The 25,454-nt window shown below is 39.0% G+C and overlaps 1 long non-coding RNA gene across 1 annotated transcript in view; it reads left to right on the plus strand.

Moving 5' to 3' along the window:
* LOC131480362 (uncharacterized) overlaps positions 1 to 25,454 on the plus strand; it is a 346,503-nt gene that overhangs the window by 311,433 nt on the left and 9,616 nt on the right. The window lies entirely within an intron of this gene.

Consider the following 25,454-nt stretch of genomic DNA (forward strand, 5'->3'; position numbering starts at 1 on the left):
ACTGAATTCACAGTTGTTTTTGAACTTTTTTTTTTACCTATTCATTTGAGAATGGGTATTGCTGTTCTGCATTGTTCTTTTGCCTTGTTATTTGGTTCTAGTAGGTCTGTTTAGTTTTAGTGTGCCAAGGAGACCGTTAGTAAATACTTCCTGATGTGATTTGATAGGAAACAGTATGTGATATGAAAACTTTGTATAATGTCTTCCTTCAGTCTCATTCAACCTTTGTAAGATTTGAGGATGAATGTACTTCATATGTTGGCTTTCTGTTCTGTGGTAGAAGAAGCACAGTGGATTTTTGAAATAAAGCTAACAGATCTTCTTGAATGGGTAATGAAGAAATAATTTATAGTTTCCCTCGTTTCTATCTAAAATAGGTAATAGAACATTCTAGTCAACACTTTTGTGGTAGTCAATTAAATTACCTTTTATTTAGCTGTTCCCCCAGTTATTGTTGTTATGTATTGTTAGTAATGAACGGTGGGGGTGCTATCCAGAGTTCTGAACAGAGTCCTGTTATTCCTGTTATAGCAACAATGGATGTGGGTCTGGAGTAGGAGAAGAGAATATGAATTTTCAGTAGGCATTCCAAGCAGGCTTAATACAAACTAAGTAGATTGTATGGTATAAGACATATAAACTTATTTAATATTTCAAATAATTTTTATGTCACAATTCACTCATCCTTTTAGTCTGTAAATATTTGCTGGTAAGAACATGTAAGGCAATATGCCTGGCTTAGTTCTCGTCCAGTGATTTGGAGAGACAATAGACTACAGTTCTAAAATATATGTGTGGATAAGGTTTACATGGGGAGCTTGTTAGGATGCAAACTACAAGATAACATTCTTGGAGAGTCTGACTCAGCAAGTCCAGTGTGTGAGCCCCTAACCACCATTTGCTCAGACTATAGATATCCTTTGGCTCACACCTAGAAAACCAATGACCAAATGTACATGAAATTTCTCTGAAATGTAATGATTATCCCAAGGGTTTAATTGGAACATTCTGTTTGATTTCACTAAAGAGATGAATGAGTAGACCCAGGAGAGAAAGTTCTCACTTAAAAATACCTAAGGTACTCCATGATGGGTTAGAAAAATATCTGCCTGTGCCAAAAAAATTTAATGCCCTTGAACAAAGGTGAGCAAACCAAAACTGTGTGACTGAGCTGTTATCAGCAGTTTTATTGTTCAGCAGAAGTAATAGCGGGCTATCCCCTGACTCAATTCTATTGAGTTTTCTGCAAGTTGAAATCAACCTTGCAGAATTTTCAGGTGAGTTGAACTTTGTATCCCTCCAGTTTGGGGGAGATCAAAGGTCTAAGAGGAGATTTTTCCTGACTGTGGATATTGATTCTGCCAAAGCTCATGTTGATCAGCTGCAGTTTGAGGTGCCTTTAATTACTCTGTTGCCTGCGAGTACTCCTACAGCTAATCCTAAAATTTAGTAGCCATTTTCTGAAAGAAGTAGTTTATATGTTTTTCCTACATTTTAGCAATCATTTCACCTGCATTGTCATTATGTAAAGATAGTTCAAACATTGGTGGAAAATGGCATTAAAGGATCAATTTATTTTTCTGTATGTCTTGAAATCCCTGTATTGTTTTCATGATTTGCATTTTTCCATGAATGCTTGAGACCCCTTGAATGCTTAAAGCTATATTATATATATTATATTATGTATAATATAATATCCCAACCATTTTTCTAGTTCATAAGGCCTTTCTGTACAGCCTCTCTGTTTAGAGCTGCTTGGTTTTTCTGTCCCAAATAACGATAAAACTATGTCTCATGCCTGTCCTCCAAGAGATAAAGCTAATTATGAGAACTGTTCCAAATTGTCTTCCTTTGTAGATACACTTCCCTATAACAAGAAAATTAAGACTTGGATTGTCAGTTTTACTTTATAGGACAAAGAACATCAAGCTGCCCAAGAACTGTGGAAGTAATACAATAATGGATATTTTTGAAAGCAATACAAATAAAACACATCTCTGATCAATAGCATGTCCTTTTATGGAATCTGCCTTAGAGAAATAGTTCAGTTGATTTTGCTTAGTGAATAGTTAAGTTTTTAGCAGTTTATATGGTTCCTTGCTGGCTACCATGATCCTCCCTTAATAGATCAGGAGCTAATATAAAAGCACATAAGCTGTGAATTATACTCTAGTTACAAATGAAATCTGATTTACTACCTATCAAGGCAGTAAAAACATAATGCTCATGTAATTCCAGGCCCCAGTGTCATAATAGTCACCAATTAAACAAATCAACATTTTCATTGGCACATTGCCTACAGAGATGCCATTTAATAATTTGTGGAGTATTGATGAAATTAGTGTTTTTTAATTAAAGGATGCATTATCATGGAATGGAGTTCTTCTTAAAAGAATCAGAGCAGAGACACTTTAAGATGATTGAATTTGAGGGATTTGACCCTTGATTTCTGATATTCCATGTATCAAAGCATGACTCGTTCCTTAAGGTAAAGCCAGAGTCTCTCCTTTCCTCTCTCTCTTGTGTGTAAGTAGACAGATAGTCAGCCAAACAAGGACAAACACTGGGTGTTATTCAGAGCCTGCTGCAGCAAGGGGGTTAGGCATTATCACTTGTGTTTGGCACAGGTTCAAAGGCAGGAAGAATGATGGGAAGTATTTGTGTTGAAAAGAGGAAACAGCTTCAGGTATGCTTTGATTAGAAAATTTTGGCATGGGAAACCTGGCATGGCATTAAATAGAAGTGGAACACCTTAAGTGGTTGGTTTGGGATGCATTTCTAGCTCTCTCTAGTTAGCTCTGTGTTGAAAGATAGGAGAATAGAGAAGTCAGCACACATGGACCAAGTCAGGGTTAACTGTTGCCAAGCTTGTGATTTAACAAAAGAATTCATTACTCTCATAGAATGGCCCAGTATTACAGCACCACTGTGACAAAACATTATAGTTAAAAATCTTTGCAAGATGGTTTAGAACTCAAAACCCCAAATTCCAGATGCTGGCTAGTCTGTTTATAACAAGAAAAATAGCGGTAGAATAGATAGCACCATAGTAAGTCGTTAAGGAAGCCAGAGCAACACCTCTGTCTTTCACTGCTTCAGTCAGTGGATATTGAGCAATCTTTACAACATCCAGAGCAAATGTTTTAATAACAACTCCTGCCAGAGTCAGTGATAATTTATTACAGTCTTTTCAGTTTTATCTGTTAGGGCCACCAAAAATAAAGGTATTGAGGAGAAGATCAGAACTGAGAACTTGCATTATGTAAGATAGCTTTTAATATATATTGGTCTTTTGATAGGTGGCAATTATTTGGCCCATCTTCTAGAAAGGTTCTGAATTCCAATTTAGAATTACCTAGAGTTTGATCAATAGATGGTAATGATTGAGTAATGATTTTTTTCTGAGAGAGAAGGACTCTTGCAAAACCACAGGTTGATTTGTTGAGCATCCAATTTCAGTGCGTGTGGATAAGAAATAACCTGTAATTCTCTATGGTCTCAATTGGTAAAACTGAAATATATAGGGGTTTTATTGTTTTTATCATGGGAAGGCATGGTAGTTGATAACACACCAGCAATCAGTAAGACTAAATGTAGAAGATTTGAGCTAGTGAGGAATGGTTTTATAATGAATATGATCTGTCCAAATGATTATAATAGGAAATGAAGGGAATAGAAAATGATTGTTTTAAGTGGATAGCAAATAAGCATTGATTGAAGTTGAGAAAAATATTATAAGGAAGCTGATAAGAAAACAAAACACCCGTTACACAAGATCATGAGATGATTGGAATGGCAGTCATCTGCTGTCCTAAGTCAATAGCTTGACCTGAAGGCTTTGGTCATCTGTGTACTGAAAGCTCAAGTGCAGGTCTTTCCTCCCTTGGTGCCCTCTCCTGTCACTCTCCCACCCTCTCTCTCTCTTAAATAAATATTGCTTTGCACACTGGGGGAAAAAAAAGATCAGGTGCTTCCAGAAGACTGTAAGAATCCTCAGGCTGAAAGTACTTTTAGAGGAGTTTTCAACATGTGCCAAATTTAAAATTGTTTCTTTAGTTGTGAAATAGGAATGAAACAAAGCAAAACCTGGAGTTCCATTACTGGAATCATGAAAAGCATTTGGAAAGAGTCTGGGAGAGGAAGATATTTAGATTTGGACAATCTCATGAGCTGACAGCAGTTGGTGGAAAAGTGCTTCCTGTGCACTCAGTGTCTTAGGTGTCAAACTTGAAGATTGTCCTGCTCTGCTGACATGACAGCCTGTGGCCTCAAGAAACAGAAAGCAGAAATAAACACTATGGATTGGAGGCAGACTCTAAGGACAAAATATCCAAACCAAAGGAGAACCTCTTCTGATTTGATTCATGACCCACAGCAAAGTTTGTCCTTACAGATGTCAGTTTGGCGAGAAGCATAAACTCACCACTGTATGAGGGCAAACTAGAACCACAGACTTAGAGAGTCTCTCCCTTGTATCTTATACTGTTATTCCCCTTTTTGTGAAAAGCAACACATTTAGACTGCATGGCATACCATGGGAGCATGACAGACAAAAACAGAAGCAATTAAAAAGGGATATCCTACCTACCTCAAATATACCAAATAGGAATTGATCCCCAGATTGATAGTGAACAATGTTATTTTAAAAATTCATATTTGTACTCCAGTTTTCTCTGCTCACTCGCACTGGAGTAGTTAGCAAATATTACATTTAGTTGGCACCAAAAATGAAACCCAGACAAATGTTCAGTTGTGATTTTTTTCTTGAAATTACTCCTTTCACATTTTCCAAAAGATTAGTATGAGAAAATTCTATCCTTCAAGTCACTCAAATAGACTCCTCAGCTTCACTCTTTACACATTACACGTTGACACCCTTTAAATGGAAAACAAAGGATTCAGCCTCAGGTCTTTCCATCGCTTCCTTAACCTAGAATACTCTTCCAACCGAAGTCTACACACTCCGTGTTCCTGTTTCCTTTAGATGTTTTTACAAATATCACCTTACGTCTAATCTATCCCTGACACAAAGTGTTTAGCAATATTTGCTGAATGGACCAAAAATAGAAGAATTATCTAATTAAAGTATATTTAGTGTCATGTGATTATGACAGTGTGGTTAAACACTTAACATGCCAAAAAGCAACACAGAGAGTCCACAACTGAAAGACCAGGCTGTCAAAAAATTTTATAAAGGGAAAAAAAAAGAATGCTTAAATGTAATAGAAATTCATTGGAAAAAATGCTCTTAAAGGCTTAGAACCACCCAAAGAGATCATAAACCGGGGCTGAGAGAGACCCAAGAGGGAAGTGGTGGGGTTCCCCCTCTTGGGTCACTGCTCCCGCGAGAGGGGGAGGGGGGCTGGGGTGGCTAGAAGGAGAGGCACTCAGCAATATCTGTGAGGGCTGGAGAGTTGAGTTGGTTGGAGGGAACTAAGCTTCAATGCCCATTGACAGGTACTGGAGCCATATGGGAAGCGGGACAGACTGGACTAGTCTGCTATGTATACTGGCAGGCCAGGGTGAGGGGCGGGCCTGGTGGCCGTTATTGTGGGTCGCCCCGACTGGGCTGCAGACCCCACTGGTTGATGAAAGAGTCGAGTGCATGCTGGACAGAACCAGGCTGGACTGCAACACCCTTGGTTCCAGTGCAAGTCGGGACTGAGAACGGAGCCAGCCCAGCGATTGCAACCACCAACTGATTGTGGCGATGGACTGTGCCGGAACCGGTACTAGCTGGAACATGCAGGAATCTGATCTGGGAATACCTCTAAGTCTCTTTGGTGATCTCCCCAATCGAACTGCTGGACTCAGAGCCCTGGCTAAGAGAGGACGGAGGACGGAACAGGTCAATCAATCACCTCAGCTAAACGTTGGGCAGCGAAATACTGGGCAAACGAAGACTCCATGATGGACTGTGACAATCAGTGGCTTCTTCAATGACCTAATCGAGCTGGGAGGGATGTGACTGGCAGCGATCCATAACTGGAAGACTATTAAGACCACTTGAGCAAGTATCTCAGCATGCCCCACATCTGGGACTTTGGGCAGGTGGGAGACTGGGTGGGGATTCTCCCTCAATATCCCCCTTCACCTCAGATACATAAATAATATAATAAAAATATATATTTTTAAAAAAAGGCTTAGGTGAGGAGAACTTTATATGGAGAGTGGGAAAAGTGGCCTACTAGGAATCTTGAAGTTGCGAGGAATTCTGTGAAGAAGGAGCACATCAGCTGTAATCAGCCAACCCTACTTCATATTTGTGAAAGCAGTCAGGGCTCAAAATTGCATCAACAGCAATTCAGCCGAGATGTGGAGTCACATTTCTTAATACTTTAGCTTAGCCACATGCTGTGGATTGGTGCAGGCATTTAGCCTAGTGGTTAAAATCCATGCATCCCACATCTGAATGTGAAGTCCCACATCTAAAGTTCCTTTGCTGTACTGACTCTACTTTTGTACTGATGTCACAAAGTTAAGAGGCAGCAATGATGGCTCCACTAGTTGGGTTCCTGCCACTGCTTGAGTTCCCAGTTCTCAGCTTCAGCCTGGCCCAGCTCTGGCAATTTTAGGCTTAAGAGAAGTGAATCCGCAGATGTCAAACTCTTCCTTCTCTATGCCTCTCTCTCTCATACAAAATGAAAATTAAGAGAAAATGCTCTGGCTTTAGAATTTACAGAGTAAATTATGAAGGCTTATTTCCTAATGTGTCATTGTTTGCTCATTCATTCGTTATACCAAACATTTATGGCATAGTTACAGTTTCTTCAATGTTGTAATCTGTCCGGGCCAGTATGAGACCCTAGTGCCTAAAGTCCTTGCGTTGCATGCCTGGGATCCCATGCGGGAGCTGTTTCATATCCCAGCTGCTCCACTTCCTTTCTGGCTCCCTACCTGTGGCCTGGGAAAGCAGTAGAGGATGGCTCAAGGCCTTGGAACCCTGCACCCACATGGGAGACCTGGAAGAAGCTCCTGGCTTTGCATCAGCTCAGCTCCGCCATTGCAGCCATTTGGGGAGAGAACCAGTGGTCAGAAAACCTTTCTGTCTGTCTCTCCTTCTCTCTGTAAATCTGACTTTCTAATAAGAATAATTCTTTAAAAATATATTGTCATCTATCAAATATGTTGTCGTCTATCAAATATATTGTGTGATTTTGGGAAGTGCTGACAAGCCGCTATGGGAGAAAACAAAATTACACTGAGAACTGCTGAGTAACAGCAGGGGAGGATATAATGACACAACTCTTAATTTTCATTGTGTATTAGAGAAAGAGGCAGAGAGAAAAAATAGTTTGACATCTGCTTATTCACTTATCTAAAGCCTAAAATTGCCAACTGAGTGGACTAGGGTCTTGTTACTGTCTTATGTTTTACTGTTGAGCAGAGATAGCAGTCTGCATCATGGTTGTTCTGTGCCTTATACGAGTTATCAGTCAACAGAGTACTTGGCATGCTATAAAGTGCCTCTCAGCTACTCGGCTATCATGATCTGGGAGTACCAGAGGGTCCATACACCACTCTGCACAATCCATCCATCCTTCGAATGAGAAGTTACTCAGCTTTAAAATCATGAACATGATCAGCAGAAGTGACTAGTTTAGAACTGTGAAGGAACAGGGAAGCAGATGCCCAATTCGTGCAGGCAAATGCAGGAGAAGGTTTTCTTCTCCCTCAGGGCACCGAACTGAACTTGCCCAAACTTCCACCGCAAGTCAGAGCATTTCAAACTTGGAGTCCAGTGACGGACATTGTACCTTTTGCTTGAGTTATTTTGGGGGAAATGAATTATTTAAAGCCTTTCTGTGCAATCAAAGTCATTAGATTCCATTATTTTTAGAAAGCCGGTGAAGCAAATTTGCTGTTGGTACAGCACTTCCTGGTTGTTTTCTCCCTTCTGTGCTGGAAAACCAGACCTGGGTTGCACATGTGATCCTGCAGGTGGGATGTGGACTTTCTTAAGCGGCTCGTTCTCAGCTGGCAGCTTCTTCCCAAATGCATATTTTTGTGAGAATTACCTTTCTGGAAATTGTCATTACCAGAAAGAACCCATTTTCTCTGCTTTATTGGGTTGAATATTTTTTTTTCATCTTCAAGAATTGATGAAATAGGGGGAAAGAAGCACTTAACTTTTAGGAGCCAGAAATTGAATGAAAGTTTCTAAATCTTGGGAAAGTTCAAAGTAGAAAAGGGGTAGGGGTGTTTTGACACATACTCTTTTAAAGTATTGATTTTTCTTTCTGAAATTGATCTGAAAGTGTGACAAATGTTTACTCTGACACCCAACACAGTATTAAAAAACAAAATTGTCAAAATGAAAATCTTATGGGCTGCAACCTTAGTAGAAGGAAGGATAAAATATGTGACCCATAGTTTATGAAAATGCCTATTTTTCTCTTTCTGCATTTTTTGGGGGTCATTACTTATTCACCTCGCTTTCATTTATCTAGGAAAACAGAGAGAGACACCATTTCTTCTAGTAACATTTCTGGAAGAACTTTGCTTCTCTCAACTAAGAGGGAAGGTTTTCTCTTTCTGTTGAAGCAGGAATGATTAAACATGTGAGATGGTGCCTTCCTTCCCCTTCCGTAATAGGTATTCAATCACCAGGCATCTATTTAAAGTGATGGATCAGCACTTTATGGAATCAAAGGGCATTCATGCCCTGCTAACCAGTTTTCCTTGCAGACCTCACAAATGTTCTTTGCACCCTAGAATGTATTGATTTCATTAGTTGTGTTAATTTAGTAGTTTTGTGCTTTAAAGACCATCGTTACAAAAACAATACACCAGCTGTGTGTGTAGGCTTACTGCAGGATGAAAAACCTTTGCCCTCAATTTATTAACAGTACAAGTATATTTTTTCTGAAAATGCTATTTATAAATCTCACAAACTCATGAAGCTCTGTTATTCCTGTTTTTATTAATAAACTGAATGATTTCGTGCAGTGTTGATGAGTTAGAGCTTGTCTCTTGCTCTCCTTATGGCTAAAATGGGCTGACAAGCTGGACAATTTGTCTAAGCATGTGGGCGACTAAGGTACATGACACTCTTGATAATTATGTTCCATCTATCTCTGTTTTCACTGATGGAAAAATGTTACAGTTGATTTTCTCGTTTTCTTAGTTGTACCAGAGTTCAGAGAAAGCAAATCAAACACCGTAATATGATAATAGAGCTGAATTACAGAGCAGTTTCCCTATGAGTGGATTTTTACTGCAGTCTGTGTACACTCTGTTTTTGCAACAATTACTATGACGTGAAGAATAAATTAGGTCTTTTTTTGTTATCGTTCAGAATTCTAATTTTATTTAAGACAAGTCTGCCTGTTTCTAAGTGTTTGCTCCCTTGCCACTCCATGTCTCTAATTAAAAACAGAGAATACGTATCTCCCATGTGCTGCATGCTTAGCAGGGGATATCTACCTTGTCCTGCCTGTTCCATTAGATTCATTGGTTGTGCAGGGGAGTTAGTCCACGTCTGGGCATGCATTGGCATGTGCGAGTGCGCTGCCCTCTGCTGGGTGGATTTCTAAGTACTTAAGAGTTTCTTGCCTTCATCCACTCTCGGTACTTTCCCTCTCCCACTCCCTGTTTCCCTTCCTTTTTGAGAAAAAGAAAGGTGAAAGAAAGCCTAAAGAAGCTATCTTTCTTTAGGATTTTTGTTTGAGGAGTGTTGACACTGTGCTTTTTTTAGCCCAGAAGTCTGAGAGTCTAGCATAGCACCTTGTCCATATATAGTACCTGCTCAATCCATGTGGGTTTTTTAAAATAGTAATTTGAAGAGTTTGCCAGAACTTAACTTTTGTCTCCAGTATTTGAAAGTTTCAAGTATTTAGTACAAAATATGTGACTTCATTCATGAAGTTTATACATGAATGAACTATTTACAATAACAGAAAAACCCCACATTTGAGTAAATAGGTTTTTGTTTTTTTGCAAATGTCAACATAAATCGTTTAATATCCTCCAGGAAGCAAAAAGAATAGGCACTTATATGGATACTAAAGATTTTACCCAATTGAACAAGGACATTATACAATTGCTTCAGTAACAGCCAAATTCATACCAAGGGGAAAGATTAACCTACCATTAAATATCTTGTATGTCAACCATCTAGCACATTCCACTTATCTGAAGTCCTGCCAAAGAGCCATAAGGAAAAACCTTTTAAGGTTTTGCTCTAGAGGGAAAATAACATTGTGGGAGAGGTAGCTAATTGCCTATAGAAATCAGTTTACCTCATCCACATTACAAAATTTTAGTTGAAAAATAGTTGTCCTACGAGAGAGTGAAAAGTTCCAACTTCCTTGTATCTAAGTATAATCCTCTGATTTATACTAGTCAGTAACTAGAACAAGAATGGAAGTACTGAGTGAAACCTGTGATTCAGACTTAGAAAATTTCTTAAAATGCATTTGGGAAGTAGAAGGCAGGAGTTGGAGGGTGGGTGCAGTTCATTTCTACCTTCTGGTTCATTCCCCAAATCTTCACAATGAGCAGAACTGGGCCAGGGACTGGAATGCAATCCAAACCTCCCTTGTTGTTGCCAGGAACCTGATTGCTTGAGACATCATCACTATTTCCAGGATCTCTGTTGGTGGGAAACTGGAGTCAGGAGCTGGAATCAGGAATCCAGTCTGGGTGCTGTGGTGTGGGGTGCAGGCATCTTGATTGCTAGGCTAAATGCCAGTTCCTTTCTGTAGGATTTTGAAGAGCTGATGCATCGCTTCCCTTGTCTGTTTTCTGTTCTCTGTGACTGATTGGATCTGGGAGAAGTATGGTACAGAATAAAAGGAGTCTGGCATTTCACCTGCTGTACCTGAGCTGCGGTACAAACAGTAGTGAAAGATAAACCTTTGTGTATGAAGCCTCTGGGCTGTGTTTGTTACCCCAATAAACACTGATTATCTAACCAGTTCAGAAATACACCCATGTTCAGTAACTCTCCCAGACTGTTAAGACAGAACCACACATCTTTCAGGAAGGTTTAAATAAAATACTTAAAGCCAACACTTTGCTTAGCTTTCCTGAGGATACATTCCTAGGCTTTCCCAATAGCAATGATAATCTTGCAGCCTATCCTGGACATTAATGCAATGTAGATCAAGTAGGAATGACATAGAAATGAACATGACATGTGTATAACACTGGATACATCACTGGCTCGGTCTGAGAAACGATAAAGCAGCTTTGAGTGCTAGTGAGACCCAGGCATGAGGGACAAGAAGGGGATTAATGCTCTACTTTTATGCCAATTCATTATGGAACAGCTGATTTCCATTATCATTATATATTGCTGGCTCTTCTCAAAGTTCAGCATATTCATCTTCAAAGGGCAACAGTGCAGGTGCTTTTAAATATCTTTAATTAATTAGCTAATTGATTATGTTCCTTTGCTATCTTCTTTCATTTCTAATGAATGAAGATCTGTGTGTATTACAGTGAGCTTGATATTCTACCTCATTGGCTATAGCAGTTGTCTCAGAAGCAATGATTTGACCTATGTTACATGCAAAATCAATCTAATAATGAGTTGGATTATAACGCATGCACTTAGGCCCTATTGTTATCTTCCTATTTTCATAAATGATTGTTGCATTTTTAATGGAGGAAAAAAACATACGTAAAACTCACTTGTTGGGTTAGAAGGTGCTGGAAGATATTATCCTTATTTTCTTTTTGTTCACATTTCATTGTACATTTGCCCAGGGGCTACTGAGCAAGGCCATTTTTATTAATTCAATGAAGAAAGCACGTGTAATGATGATCATTTACTCATGACTTCTAAGAAATAGGTATTTAGCTTACTGGTGCAATGAGATGTTGTAGTTTTGTAATTTTTTTGCTCTTTAATTCCTGGGTTTTCAGATCTAAAATGTGAAAAGAGCGTGTTGATGCAGATCCATTCCAGAACAGTCTTGGGCATTTCTGTAGCTTTTTGATATCTTCTTCCTGTTGGGGTTTTCACTTTCTGATCCACTAACATGTTTCTTCGTGGAATTATGCTTTATCAAACATTGCTCATCAGAAACTGGCCATTTGCTAGATCAAAGGAATATTTTCTTATCATTTGGAGATCTGAATTATCATGGCTTATAATACGATTTGACCTGTAGACACAGTCAGAAATGTATGCATGGTGACTTTGTTGTAGTTTTGCCTGGAAGCAACGTTGTAAACCAGATAACCTCCTGAGGTTCCCTGTGCTCCATAATTCCGTAATACTAATCTTTTTGAGTGAATTCAACACTTTTATTTTTCCTTTGAAGATATAACCATCCTCTGGTTTGAAAATACATTTCTCTATTCTTTTGAAGCTTCAGAATATGTTACCGAAGGACAAAGTGGAAATTTTGGGGAAATTTGTGAACATGAGGCTTATTTCATTTTTTTCCCCAAAGGGAGTGGTAAAATGCAATGGATTTATGGTTTTCGGAATGTATTTCAATTAGGTTTAATGTAATTCAATAAGCAAGTATCGAATCTGTTGTCAGGCACTGTGATAGGATGAGATCTATCACCTGCAAATCCAGGGAAATAGGACCTGGTTTATTTTGCAGGTTTATTGAGAAGGTGAAATGAGATCACAAATATGTGAGAACCTGACACATAGAAATAGTAGCTGTTATTGTCAGAAATTGGCAATCCTGGAACAACTTGAACAACTTGAACTGAAATACGTTTTGTTGATGACAAAGTTGCAATGCCTGCGGAATGTTGTTTGAACAATACTACATGGAAAGCAATGCTGACAATCTACAGCAGATTTGATTTTGGATCCTACTTACATCATCACGCCATCCGTTCATTGTCACTTGTCTCATTTAGGATTGTAAGTTTTCTGGATAAAGCAGCTAACTCGTGACAGCCTCACATTGAGAGTGAGCCATGGTTATAATTCTTACATCACAGATTCCTCACAGCAGAGATGGAACTGGAGTGGAGGCAGTGTGTAGATACTTGTGAAGTGACCCTGGGGATCAAGAGTAGGGACGTGGGAACATGGAATAGAGAAGCAAAGGAAAATTACTAAAGAATTACTGACTTGGCCACTGTTACTAGTGACTTACTCTTGTCAGAGCTTTCTGGAAGCCTTCATGAAATAAATCTCAAAATAGTCTGAAAAGGAAAATATTTATTCAGGGGCTCTCAGACACTAATAGACCAGGAAGAAGTGGCTGGGCTGGGACATGAACTTAGGATCTGGTCTTACCATGGTTAGAGTTCACCTGAATGAAGCTCGCTGTAGTGGCTAGAGCCAGGGATAGGTTCAAGTGAATATGTAATGTTCCACAGAGGCTAGGAGGTATCGAAGATAAACAGATGAGGCAGTCACGATGCTTCTGAAGTTGGGAAGACTATACACCCATGAAGTCTAAAGTGCATTTCAAGGAACTGGAAACCAACTTTCAAGTGAGAGTTCAGGGATGTTGGTCATAATAGACATGTTTCATTTATTTCTGTTACACATCTTTTGAACTGTGTTCTCCTGTCACATCAACTGTTGAGGTGTGGGGATATAAAAAGAACAGAGAAAAGTCCCCAATCCTAAAATGTAATAATAATAATAATAATAAAATAATAACCCTGTAGGAGTAGATAATTTTTGTTGTCTGTCAGGTCTCTAATATTGCGGATGCTGCTCTCCCAAAGCAGAGCACTCCAAGAATAGAACTTCTTGAATTGAGACTGGTCAGCAAATCTTTAACTAGAGGGTGAAAATGAAATATATATGTATGTTGAATTGTAGCTGTATTCAGAAGAAAGCCAACTTTACAATGTTTTTTTGAACCAAAAAATTGTTTAATCTCAACTGATAGAAAATGATTTTTAAAAGTGACGATGCCTTCTATTCTCCTACCCCACAGTTATTAGAATTCACATTTATAACGATTTTTCTTCTCTGCAGAAGAGAACCTTTATCTGCCTATAAGAATAGCCAGTGTAATATTAGTTTTAGCAGGTTTCCTGGTAAGCTGCTATAAAGAATCCCTGTATTTCTGTAGGCAGTGAGTGCCTGCAGAAGCCAAGGAATGGGTGCAGCATTTCCAATAAGGCAGTGTTTGACTCTGTCACCCACTGCCGTTCAGTACGGATTTGAATACTGTTGAAGAGGAGTAGAGATTCACTTTAATGATTCTTCTCATTTTAAAAATAATATATTTAAACATATAAGTATGCACTTCTGTGGAGGCAATCCAAACAATTAAAATGTCATGGTCCTTTGTTACTTAATGAAAATTTGAGAGCCCAGAAATGTCTGAAAATAGGGAGCAAAATCTGTCTCCTATTGCAGTGTGGTCTCACGAGATAAAGATTTTTTTATATAATTTTTATTGGGTTTTTTGGACACAATTTAGTTGGCAGTGGGCTCTCCCTTCCCGCTCCCCAAATTCCCTCCTCTTCCCTCCCTTCTCCTCTCTAGAATCATAATGTCTGTCCATCGTGAATTTTCCCAAGTCCATCATTATTCCACTGGAGTATCTCCCAGCCATGTGGAAGGATAACTTTTCTTTGTGGGTTAATTCTTGTATCCTGGGGCTCTAATATAAGTACAGTGAGGATTAGGCTTTTGTTGTTTATGGGCCGTACCAATAACAGTTACATGTGGACATTGACAATCACAGGTGGTTATAAACCATCCACGTCTTGTGGATGGTTAATTAGTGAATTACATCACAAGTTCTTGTTACATTAGGTAAAAGATTGTTTTTTAATGTCACAACCTATACAAAGTAAAGGAAATTCAGATTTCTAATATTCTGTTTATCCAGTGTAGAATATCACTGATTTAGGTGCATTTCCATCAGTATCAGAGGTATCTCGGTGTTAAAGATAATGTTCCTTAATTCTAACAGCATTGATTCATGCTTAATTTAAATTTGTTTATGCTAATTTTAAATGAAAATGTGTACCAGTATATCTCAATGTGTTAATTAACGTGTTAGTCTTTTTTCTTTTGAAAAAGTGGTTATGGGGCCTGGCATGGTAGCATAGCTCTACCTTGCACGCACTGGAATCCCATATGAACGCCAGTTCTAATCCCGGCAGCTCTGCTTCCCCTTCCCATCCAGCTCTACTTGTGGCCTGGGAAAGCAGCCAAGGACAGCCCAAAGTCTTGGGACCCTGCGCCTGTGTGGGAGACCCGGAGTAGGTTCTGAACTCCTGGCTTCAGACTGGCTTGGCTCCAGCCACTTTGGCCACTTGGGGAGTGAATTAGTGGGTGGAAGGTCTTCCTCTCTGTCTTTCCTCCTCCTCCTCTCTATATATCTTTCTAATAAAAATAAATTAATCCTTAAAAAAAAGAAAGAAAAAGTGATTATGCATCAAGATTCTATTTTTCTCTTAAAGTCTACTATAATTTTTTTTAAAAAAACTCATGATTAGTTAAAATTTTGGACATTATTTTATAAAATCATAAAAATTATCAGTCATATTCTAGATTTTTCTTTGATCAATGTGAAAGTTTGATCTATCAAAAAAGATGGGTTTAAATGAACTCTTAGGAAGAGGCACATTTAATTCTATAGCTGTGTTAATGACAAATTAGAGGAGCATGGTTAGCAATTGGATTTTGTCTATTTGTACAGATTTGTATTTCCCTCTTAATTACTAGACTAGTTTAGCAAAACTCAGAAATTAAGCCAGAAAGTAAAATACTGAAGTAAGTTTTTGTTATTGTTGTTCTGTGGGCTGAACAATGAGATAGTTTTCCAATTCTCACAAAAATGAGTCAGGATTCTATTTTAAGAAGACAATATGAAATATTTTGGATAAAATGCTGAGTGAATTAATGCCATGCTGAGAGTTAAGCAGCAGTTCCTGAGCCTTCTCAGAATTGTTATTTTGTGTCTTTTGACCAAGCTAAATGGCTGCTTCTTTAAACTGATGATTTTTAAGGTCAAGTTGAAAGAAGGCAAACATTGTTGACATGTATTACATAACTATTGAGACAGAATTTTCCACTGTATTGACCAAATGAACTAATTAACAGTGTTCTATCTACATAGGGTGACCTTCCAAGCATGCTCTGCTCATGGGGAAAGAAAGGGCAGGATCCCAAGACATTTATATTGTGTGAGGACATGGTCCTACTGTGGTGAAAAACCAGCTTCCTTTCTTTAATGTTGCTAATTGCATCCAAATGTATGTTCTTCTTTTATTTCAAAAGCATTGTTCTCCTTACTACCTCTCTGTAAACACCTGGGAAATGATATTTCTAAGAATAAGAGTGACACTTCTTTGGGAGATAAAAATTGCTTTAAAAAACCTTTCATCTTCTGTAATTTGGAGTACAGTCTGAGGAAACTGTTGGCCTTATTTCCAGGGCCGGGTCTCTACCAGTTCTGTCATGTGGGAAAGACAGAGGAAATATTTAATTGGTGCTTTTGGGGGCCTTTCCCTGTTTTGGTATTTTGAAATCTTTTCTCCCAGACAAAACACCTGAACAAATGAATGAAGATGCTCTCTTAAATTGGACAAATTTAAAAGCTGTGTCACATACTTTCAAAGTGAACCTGCAGATTAAAAGAAGTGCAGCCTTACGTTTTCCTTTGGCACTCCTTGTGGAGGTTTCATCTCCCTCTAGACCTGTGTGTACGTGTCAGGAATGGGTTATCAGTTCATTGTTATCAACTCTCGCGGACGGATTCATTAATTTCATAACACAACATCTCTTTGCAATGAATGACTGTGCAAACTGGGAGCCTTGTTATTTTATTCATCTTTCTCAAGCCTTCTTGACTTGCTGCAGGATTCCTTGGGAATAGAGTTTTACAGCATGAGACTATTTCTATTTTCAAAAACCCATGCATCTTTTCATGCAACGTCATCAGGAAAGCAAATATAAAGCACTCTTGAGGAAAGCTGTAAAAGGCTCCCCTCCACAGCCCAGGCTGAGGCTGAATCCTCCCAAGGATGCACTCTAATTGGGTTCAGCAAGATACTGTGAGTAACTTAGTGTGCCTCTTATCAGCCAAGTCCCAAAGGAACACTGAAAAAATCACATCTGAGCTATTGACCTGGGGGCCCTGGCTTAAATATGAAATCTTGGAAATGTTATTCTCTTTGAACTTTTGTTTCTATGTCAGTAAAATGCTATTGATTGTTGCTTCCTCACAGAAGTGACAATTATATGGTGTAAAATATACAGGACATCGTAGAGTTTGGGAAGAGTGGAAGGAAAAGATATGTTCATTTTGACACAAAGTTATAAAATCCACATTTTTTTCAAAATAGCCCTTTCCCCACCAAAATACAGTTTCCACGAACTTTTTAAAGATCCTTTGTGTGCAGAAATTTTCTAAAGTTTTTGTACCCATACATACTTTCCTTTTAATTCCATGTTCTACTAGTTTTTTGATGAGCCATCACATGTACATAGTAATATATGCCATTAGGGATTGATGTGGTAATCAGCAGTTTTCTTAGAATATTTCCTATTTTAAGGAATAAAAATCCAGCTTGTATGGCTTAGTAAGATGATTTGAGTATCATGTAACAAGGACACAAAGGTTAATCAAGCCCTTAGGTAGGGGATTCCAATGACAAACTCCATCCAGGGACATTCAGATTCTTCCAACATTGTACTCCACTGTTCTGAGTATTTTCCTTGGGTCCACTCCCTTCACAGGTCACGAGATAGTTTGTTGAGTCTTAGGCATTTTTTCATCAGGAAGTATTAATAGCTAGGAAACAAAGTTTCCCTTCTCAAGATCTTTTAGAATTGTTCAGAAAATGTTCCCAGGAGCCACATCACAGTGCCTTATCGAGAACTGGGTCCCATGCTCACACCTTGCCACCCCAGTGTTTGGGGGAAATGAAAAGCATCACGAGGTAAGCATAGACCAGTCACAACTCATACCGAGTCAGGGCTGGATCTGGAGGTTGGCCTTCTTGCTTTGTGGCACCTGGCTTGCTTACCTTAGTAAAGTTGAGGTAGTATCAACAAGATTGAAAGAAAAATGGTTGTTGGACTGACAATCAAAAGTGTCTGCTATGCAATTATCTTAGTATTCTCCCTAGACTTCTCATAGAAACAAGTGCTGAGAGAACACAAAAAAATTTTCCCTGAAACTTTCAGTAGTTGAGTTGGAGGAAACAGGAGATTTGAAGCCAACTCCGATGGAGTCTTGCATGACATAGGGCACTGCTTCTCAAACTTAAAGTCCATGTCTACATGAAGATCTGGGGGGTTTCTGAAATGTTGAGTCCAGTACCAAAATGTGGAGTGATGCTGAGACTATACTTGTCTAAAAGTTTTCAGATGGTGCTGTTGCTGCTACTATGAGACCCAAACTTTGAAGAGCAGTGCATAGATCACACTTGGTGATTGGTGTAGTGTTTTATGGATCGTTGTAGGGTGCTTCCCATAGATATCAGAAGAGCATGTATTTCTTAAGGCTTGTAGTATCTTGATAGATGGGGAAGACAAAATTTCATATGTTTGGGAGGGACCATTTTGGGAAATATATTTATTAACTTTGTAATACCAAGGAAACTAGATCAAAAAAGATAAATTTCCTAGACCAAACAGCAGGCACACTATTCTTTAAAGTCATCACTGTAAGAATTATCTACTTTCCTTTTTTTAAGTCCCAATGCCTGGAAAAAGTAGACAAGGTGATAGTACAGCTGTGTCCCAGAGCAGATGAAACAAACAAACAAAAAAAACCTGCGCAGGAATTGGATATACTTTTAAAACTGAGAATGTCTTTTCCGAAAAATATATGCAACTGTTGTGGTGTGGAGGCAGGAAACCCTTTACCCCTAAAATAACCCAAACAAAAACTATACTATAGTCTTATTGGTTGCACTTTGAATTAATGCTATATATTTTGTAAATGAATTAGTGAAAGTGAGTTTTAGAAAAGCCAAGATGCAGTGAGAAAAACACAGGAAAAAGTTGTTCTTAAGTCAACTTTTTCATAGTAATTATGGACACAGATAAGTAAAAAGGTGATTGCAGTTGACATTGATGAGTTAATAAGGACACCAGTGCTGCAATGCTCCTGAGTGATGATAATGCAATTTTCCTTTTCGGGGGATGTAACTGGATTTTCCCAAAGCCGCAGAACAACAAAGTGGTTAAGGCTTAGAAAGGAGAAGATGGTTAGGGAATGTCATTGATTGCATTGCTAATTTAGGGATCTTTCCTTGGGAAACATTCATATTCTATTCTGTCAATACTAGGAGGCTAGCATTGAGGAGTATAGGGGAGACAGTTCTATTTTTATGCAGAATAAAGTGAACACGGATGTGGGGATGAAGAAAATAGAAGTTATTGTAGCTGTAGATTCTGGATTCTTTTGCATTTGATGCTGTTTATTTGAGACACTAGATTTTACCAGTATGTAGTGTTACTGCTCAAGTAAATAACAATAGGATTTCATAATCAAAATAAATTCTGCATGAAGGTCAGGATACTGTTCCTGGGAATAATAAGAAATAGTTTGTCCTGTGCATAGGTCCTCCTGTGGAAATGGGAAGGTGGAATCTGATATTTCCCAAACTGGATGAGTATCGAAACCCTCCTGAGAGCTGGTTAAATGCAGATTCCTTAGAGCCACCTGATATTTGCTGAATTAAAATTCCAAGAGTGCAGGAGTCTAGGGATGGGGTCCCGGCCAAATGCATTTCGAAAAGCCTCCTGGGCTGATTCTCCTGTAACTCTCCCTCCCAATTTGAAGGAGAGCACTGGAAACCATCTTTGAAGCTCCAACTCAGTTCTCAAATCCTGGAATTTTAATAGAACAGTTAGGGTGTTGATTTAGGACTAGGGAGTGATTGAAAGGGAAATTGTTTGGACAACTATAACAACAGTATTCTTACATTGCTAGTTTACCCTGCAATGGCTTTCATAGTAGATGTGCTAAAGGATTGTACTCAGTTTTCCTACACCTAACTTTGCCTTTGAGAATGGCCACGTATCTGTGCAAAGCTGATTATAGGGCCCAGAGAAACATTTTTATCTACCCTTAGAGATGCTGGTCTGCATTTAAACACAAGTAAAAACAGTAGGGTTTCCCAGTTAACATTTGGTAAAGCTCACAAAGGATTGCTATTTTGCTTACTGCTTGGGAAAGCCTGTGGGGGAGGTAGCATATTTTAAGGAAAGCATTGTCTTTCATGACCAAAAGTGAAATTGTACAATGGCATATGCTTCAGAAGGTTGGTTACAAAGCACTGTGGTCAACTCTGAGTGCAACTTGGGAATAAAAACTGTACATCTCTTCCGCGTTAGCTGCTGTGCATGTGTTTCTTACAAGATGGAATTTCTTTTCTTTTTTAAAAGATGTATTTGTTTATTCAGAAGTCAGGGTTACAGAACTAGAGGGACAGGCACAGATGTTTCATCTGCTGATTTGCTCTCCAAGTGGCCAGAACAGCTGGGTCTGAACCAGGCTGAAGCCAAGAGCCAGGAGATTTATCTGGGTCCCCAGTGTAGGTAGCAGGGACTCCAACCCTGGGGCCATCTTCCACTGTTTTCCTTAGATATCAACAGGGAGTTGGACGGGAAGTCAAGCAGCCAGGACTTGAAATAGTACACATACGCAATGATGGCATTGCAGGTGGTAGCTCTACTGGCCATATCATAATGTCGGTGCCTAGGAATTTTTTCTTAAAAGGTATTGATGGCATTTTTGTACCTTGGAGGTGCATTTGCGCTATTGGCTCTAAAAAGGTGTTCTAGAAGTTCTTTTTAGGGAAATACATGCAATTCTCATCAGGTAGGTGGATCTGCTTTATCCCTGTGATTTTATTTTTTTTTTTTAAATATTCATTTATTCATTAATTACATTGTATTACATGACACAATTTCATAGGTACTGGGATTCCCCCCCCCTTCACCCCAAACCCTTCCCCCATCATGAATTCCTTCACCTTGATGCATAACCACAGCTCAAGTTCCGTTGAGATTCCGTAATTAAAAGTTTACACCATACAGAGTCCAGCATCCCACTTGTCCAGTTCAAGTTCAACCGCCTCTTAGGGAGGCCCTCTCAGGTTTGTAGGCAGAGCCAGCAGAGCGTCACCTCGATCAATTAGAAGCACCAACATATCATCAGCAACAGTCCAGGTATGATGAGGCTGGTGCAGAGTCCACTGATTGACATAGTCCGTCTTAGGGTTTCCCCTTGTCCAGTTTTCCGCTGCAAGCATAAAGCTGAGGTGGTTGATTCATCTACTCCATTTTCCATCTTTTTTTGATTAATGCTTTGATTCCTCCATTTTGTTCAGGGGAATCCCCCTAAAAAAAACTTTGAGGCATTCCCAGTCCAGGCTCCTACATGTACTACTAGTAAGCACAGTGCCCGCCACCGTCCATCACTCCGATCAGCTGATGGTTTTAACCCCTGGGTTGGTTCTCTTCTGAGCCCCGACCTCTATTGGAACCAATGAGTATCGCATCTCTCCCCGGCTTCTCGGCCTTTTGGCTAAGATCAAGTGTAGTATCCCTGTGATTTTAAACCAGACCAACCCCTACTCAGCATAGCCAGAACCCACATGCAAGGAGCTGGTTTGTATGTTGGTGATAATTATCCTGCCCTGCCCTGCCAATCCAGATGCACCTACTCATTCTTGTTCCACTTCACATCCTGATTTGCACGGCCTCTTCGCTTCTGTTACGTCTTTCCACTGTGGTCCCGAAGACAGCGTTGGACCCTGAACGCTGTTTCTGTTCCTGTATCTTAGGCCCACACCCTGCTTGCTTTCTGATTGTAGCTATTTGCTAAAGAAAATTCTGGTCTCTATTAACTTCACTATTTCACCTGTCCATCTCCTTCCCCATTACTCAATCCCAAAATGACTTTAAATCATTCTCTATCTGTACTTGTGCATTGAGATCAGACTGGTGTATGGGATTTATCTAACCTGAGGCCTGTAACAGCATGACAGAGTTAGAATAAAATCCACAGCCTCTGAACCTCAGTATGGAAATGGGTCACTTGTGAGTCTTATTAAAAGGCAAGTTCAGGGGCAGGCATTTATCTTACCAGTTAAGATGCTTGTGTCCCATCTTGAAAAGCCTGAATTCTATCCTAATCTCCAACTTTTGACCTTAGCTTCCTCATCATGCAGACTTTGGAGGCAGTAGTGGTGGCTCAAGTTACTAGGTTTCTGTCACTCCACTTAAGAGACCTAGGTTGATTTCCTGGCTCCCAATCCCAGCTTCTTGTTAATATATTCCATGGGAGGTAACAAATTATGGCTCAAGTGGTTTGGTCCCAGGGCCAACATAGTGACATTGTGTATTAAGCTGCAGCCATAGTGCAGGTGTCCTATATGAACACCATTGAGAGTTGCTGCTGCTCCACTGCCTATCTAAGTCTCTACTGATAGGCTGAGGAAAGCAAAAAATATGGCCTGAGTCCTTGGTCCTGTGTCACACACATGGAGATTCAGAGGCAGCTGCTGGCTCCTGTTTTGGTCTCTCCCAGCCCTAGCTGTTGCAACCATGTAGGGAGTGAACCAGCATATGAGGACTTCTCTCTATTGCTCCCCCTCTGTGTTTGTGTAACTCTGCATTTCAAATAAATAAAATACCCTTTAAAAAAATTGGGAAGTAGTTGGTAACTGACACCTATGTGAGAATTCTGGTTTGATTTCTAGGCTCCCAGTTTCAACCCTTTGACCACTGCAAGTGCTTCAGAAATGAACCAACGCATGGCAGCCCACTTTCTCGTTTTCCCTATCTCATGAATAAATTTAAAAATGTAAAAATACAGCTTGGTGTTTCATATTGATTTGCTTAAGTTAATTACAGTCTTGTATTCTGCACCTAATGAATTCTACCTGAATCTGAGATAACAGCAGTGGTGGGGAAGATTTAATATACTCATGTATCTGACCCCTAACAGAATAATAGCTAATTCCAGCTAATTCAAGGAATTCTGAGATTATTCTGCAATCTTTCAACTTTGCTCTAGAATTGGTCATTAGTTATTCCTGTGAAGTGATGGGTTTAACATCCTGAGTGATTTGTGCTGCCTTGTGGAAGAAGTTGGGTAGGTCTAAGTATAAGACCTTTCACTTCTGCTGTTAAAGCTGGTATGAAGTCTAGGAACTTACCGTATCCACAGCCAAGTATGAGGATAGATAAACATACTGAGAGGGCAGTTAAATCAAAGAGTTCTGTTGAAAAGAGCAGAAGATTGAAAAAGTCATTGAAAGGAAATTATTTAGGGTTTTGTTATCCTGTAGAAGGTTTGTACAAGGTCCTTAAGAAAAGTGTTTCTTGTGAGTTCATTCTACCTTCTCATCTCCTGTTCCTCCCGTTTGGTTGTGACTTTTACAGAACAGAGTGAAAAGTTCTATCTTGGTGTATGTCTGGGGAGCTGTTTGTCTATGAAATTCCTGAGATGGGTCACAGACAACTCTAGCCACCTGGCCTTCTCCAGAATTAATCAATGAAATTCTTTGTGTCTTTTGTTATCACACTGCGTTTCAATACCACACTCAGGCCGGCTTCCTAGCTGGGTTAAGTCACCTTACTGGAGGGCCCCAGGGTGCTCCATATCTTTTTATCTTTCCTACTCTGAGATCTTTCAGGGCTATACAAGGACTGAAATTGCAGAGTGAAGGTTCAAGGATGATTGTAACAGTGACTAGATGAGGGTGAAGTAAACATCATAGACGTTGGAGTATCTGCTCTTTAGGTATTTCTGAAACAAAAAGAGCCTGGGAGGGGGGTATACAGTGTGAACAGAGCCAGGCCTCATCAAAATCTCTGACTTCTAACAAGCTTGGCAAGTTACCAACAACTCTGGGCCATCTCAGACTTGCTTTGGTACAGATTAACCCTTCCAAAGACCCAGAATCCAGGAAATCCTCTCCTGAGACGGGAACTGTTTATGCACTGTGGAATGTTGGCTTGATGCTTGACCATCTCTCCATACAGCACTGCTTGCGGTAAATATAATGTTTACCAGGTTTATAGGCATGCAGTTTGATTTTATTTGGTGAATAGTTACCTTATATACAGTACTTAATTAGCTCTATTTGCCTAGTGGTTTTTTGTTTGTTTTTATTGTTTTATTTGTTTGTAGATTTTATTTGTTTTGGAAGAATCCTCTTATTGCCAGTGTTTTTGTCATGGTGGTAAGCAGTTTACTTTGTAGAATATTTTTTATCATTACGTTTGAATTATTTCTCTTTTATTCCTGCAAAATCTTTGACCTTATGTAGACCATGGGGAATTAGATTTCTTTACTATGCTGTCACTGCAGAAATAAAGTGAGTTTTATAGTAGTCTTATTGGTTGCCTTACCATATTCTTGTGCAGCTAATAGATAATGAGAATTGACTGTGTTCTAAGTACTGTGTGAGGCACATTTTGTGCCTTATCTTAATTTTATCCTTATTCTAAATCCAGATGTTTGCATCTGTCCCTCTTCATTTTATGCTTGAGTAAATAGCGATCTAGAGAGATTGGTTATCTTGTTCAGGGCCACAGAGCTACTTTAGGACAGTACTATTCATACTTCAGAGCTTTTACCATCATGCTGTCTTCAATAGGATTTGTCTAGTAATTTTACTGAAAAAAACTTTCTCAATAGTCACAACCTAGATGACATTAACTACATTCCAGATGTACTAAATTGGGATCCCCTGATACTTTTAGCTGAAAAATCATCCAGTTCATGTAAGAAACAAAAAAAGGTTTCTTGCTTATATATCATTGGCACACTGCCTAATCTCGTTATCTGTTGACATTTTGAAGATGTCTCTAACAATGTGATATCCTTGAGTATTTATCTTTCCTTAATAGAATGCTATGTTTGCTATCTCTTCGTATTGTCATAGGAGGAGAAGACCTGTTACTGTACCAATTACTCTGCTTCACTTATTAAAGTGACTATAAATTCAGACCTGCTGGAAAGAATACAATTGACAGCATTGCTCCAGGAAGCCACATAAAGGAAGTGCTAAGTCATCCCCCCACTTCCTGCCAATAATCTCTAACTAAAACATTTTTAGAAAGGAGACACTAATTTGTGGTTTGTGGTAGTCTACGATTTCCTTGAAAGCTCCAATTAGAGAAAGTGTACACTGAAGTAAAGAGGAATTGGATGCTTGAGAATTATAATGATTAAAATGGGAAAATTTGCTGGAAAAAAGGCATTACAAATTTATTAATCATCATTAAACTGTTAGAAAATATGAGTTCTTTTTAATGATTATAGCTAAAATCATAATTTCATGAGGATGTGGAGAAGTTGCCAAGGATGGAGAGCCATTCTCAAATCATAAGAAGTAGGAATGTTTACACTGCAGAAGAGAGTAATGGGAGATGGGCTATTACAATTATCCTAAAATATTTAAAGAGTTTTCATATTAATAATAACCATATTAATAATATCTACTCTTTATTATAGCCAGTTGATATTAGGCTCACTGCACATTATCTCATGTAATTAAAACCAAAACCTAAGGAATTATCATCCCCA

The sequence above is a fragment of the Ochotona princeps genome, chromosome 5 (genome assembly GCF_030435755.1).
Source record: "Ochotona princeps isolate mOchPri1 chromosome 5, mOchPri1.hap1, whole genome shotgun sequence".
NCBI lineage: Eukaryota > Metazoa > Chordata > Mammalia > Lagomorpha > Ochotonidae > Ochotona > Ochotona princeps.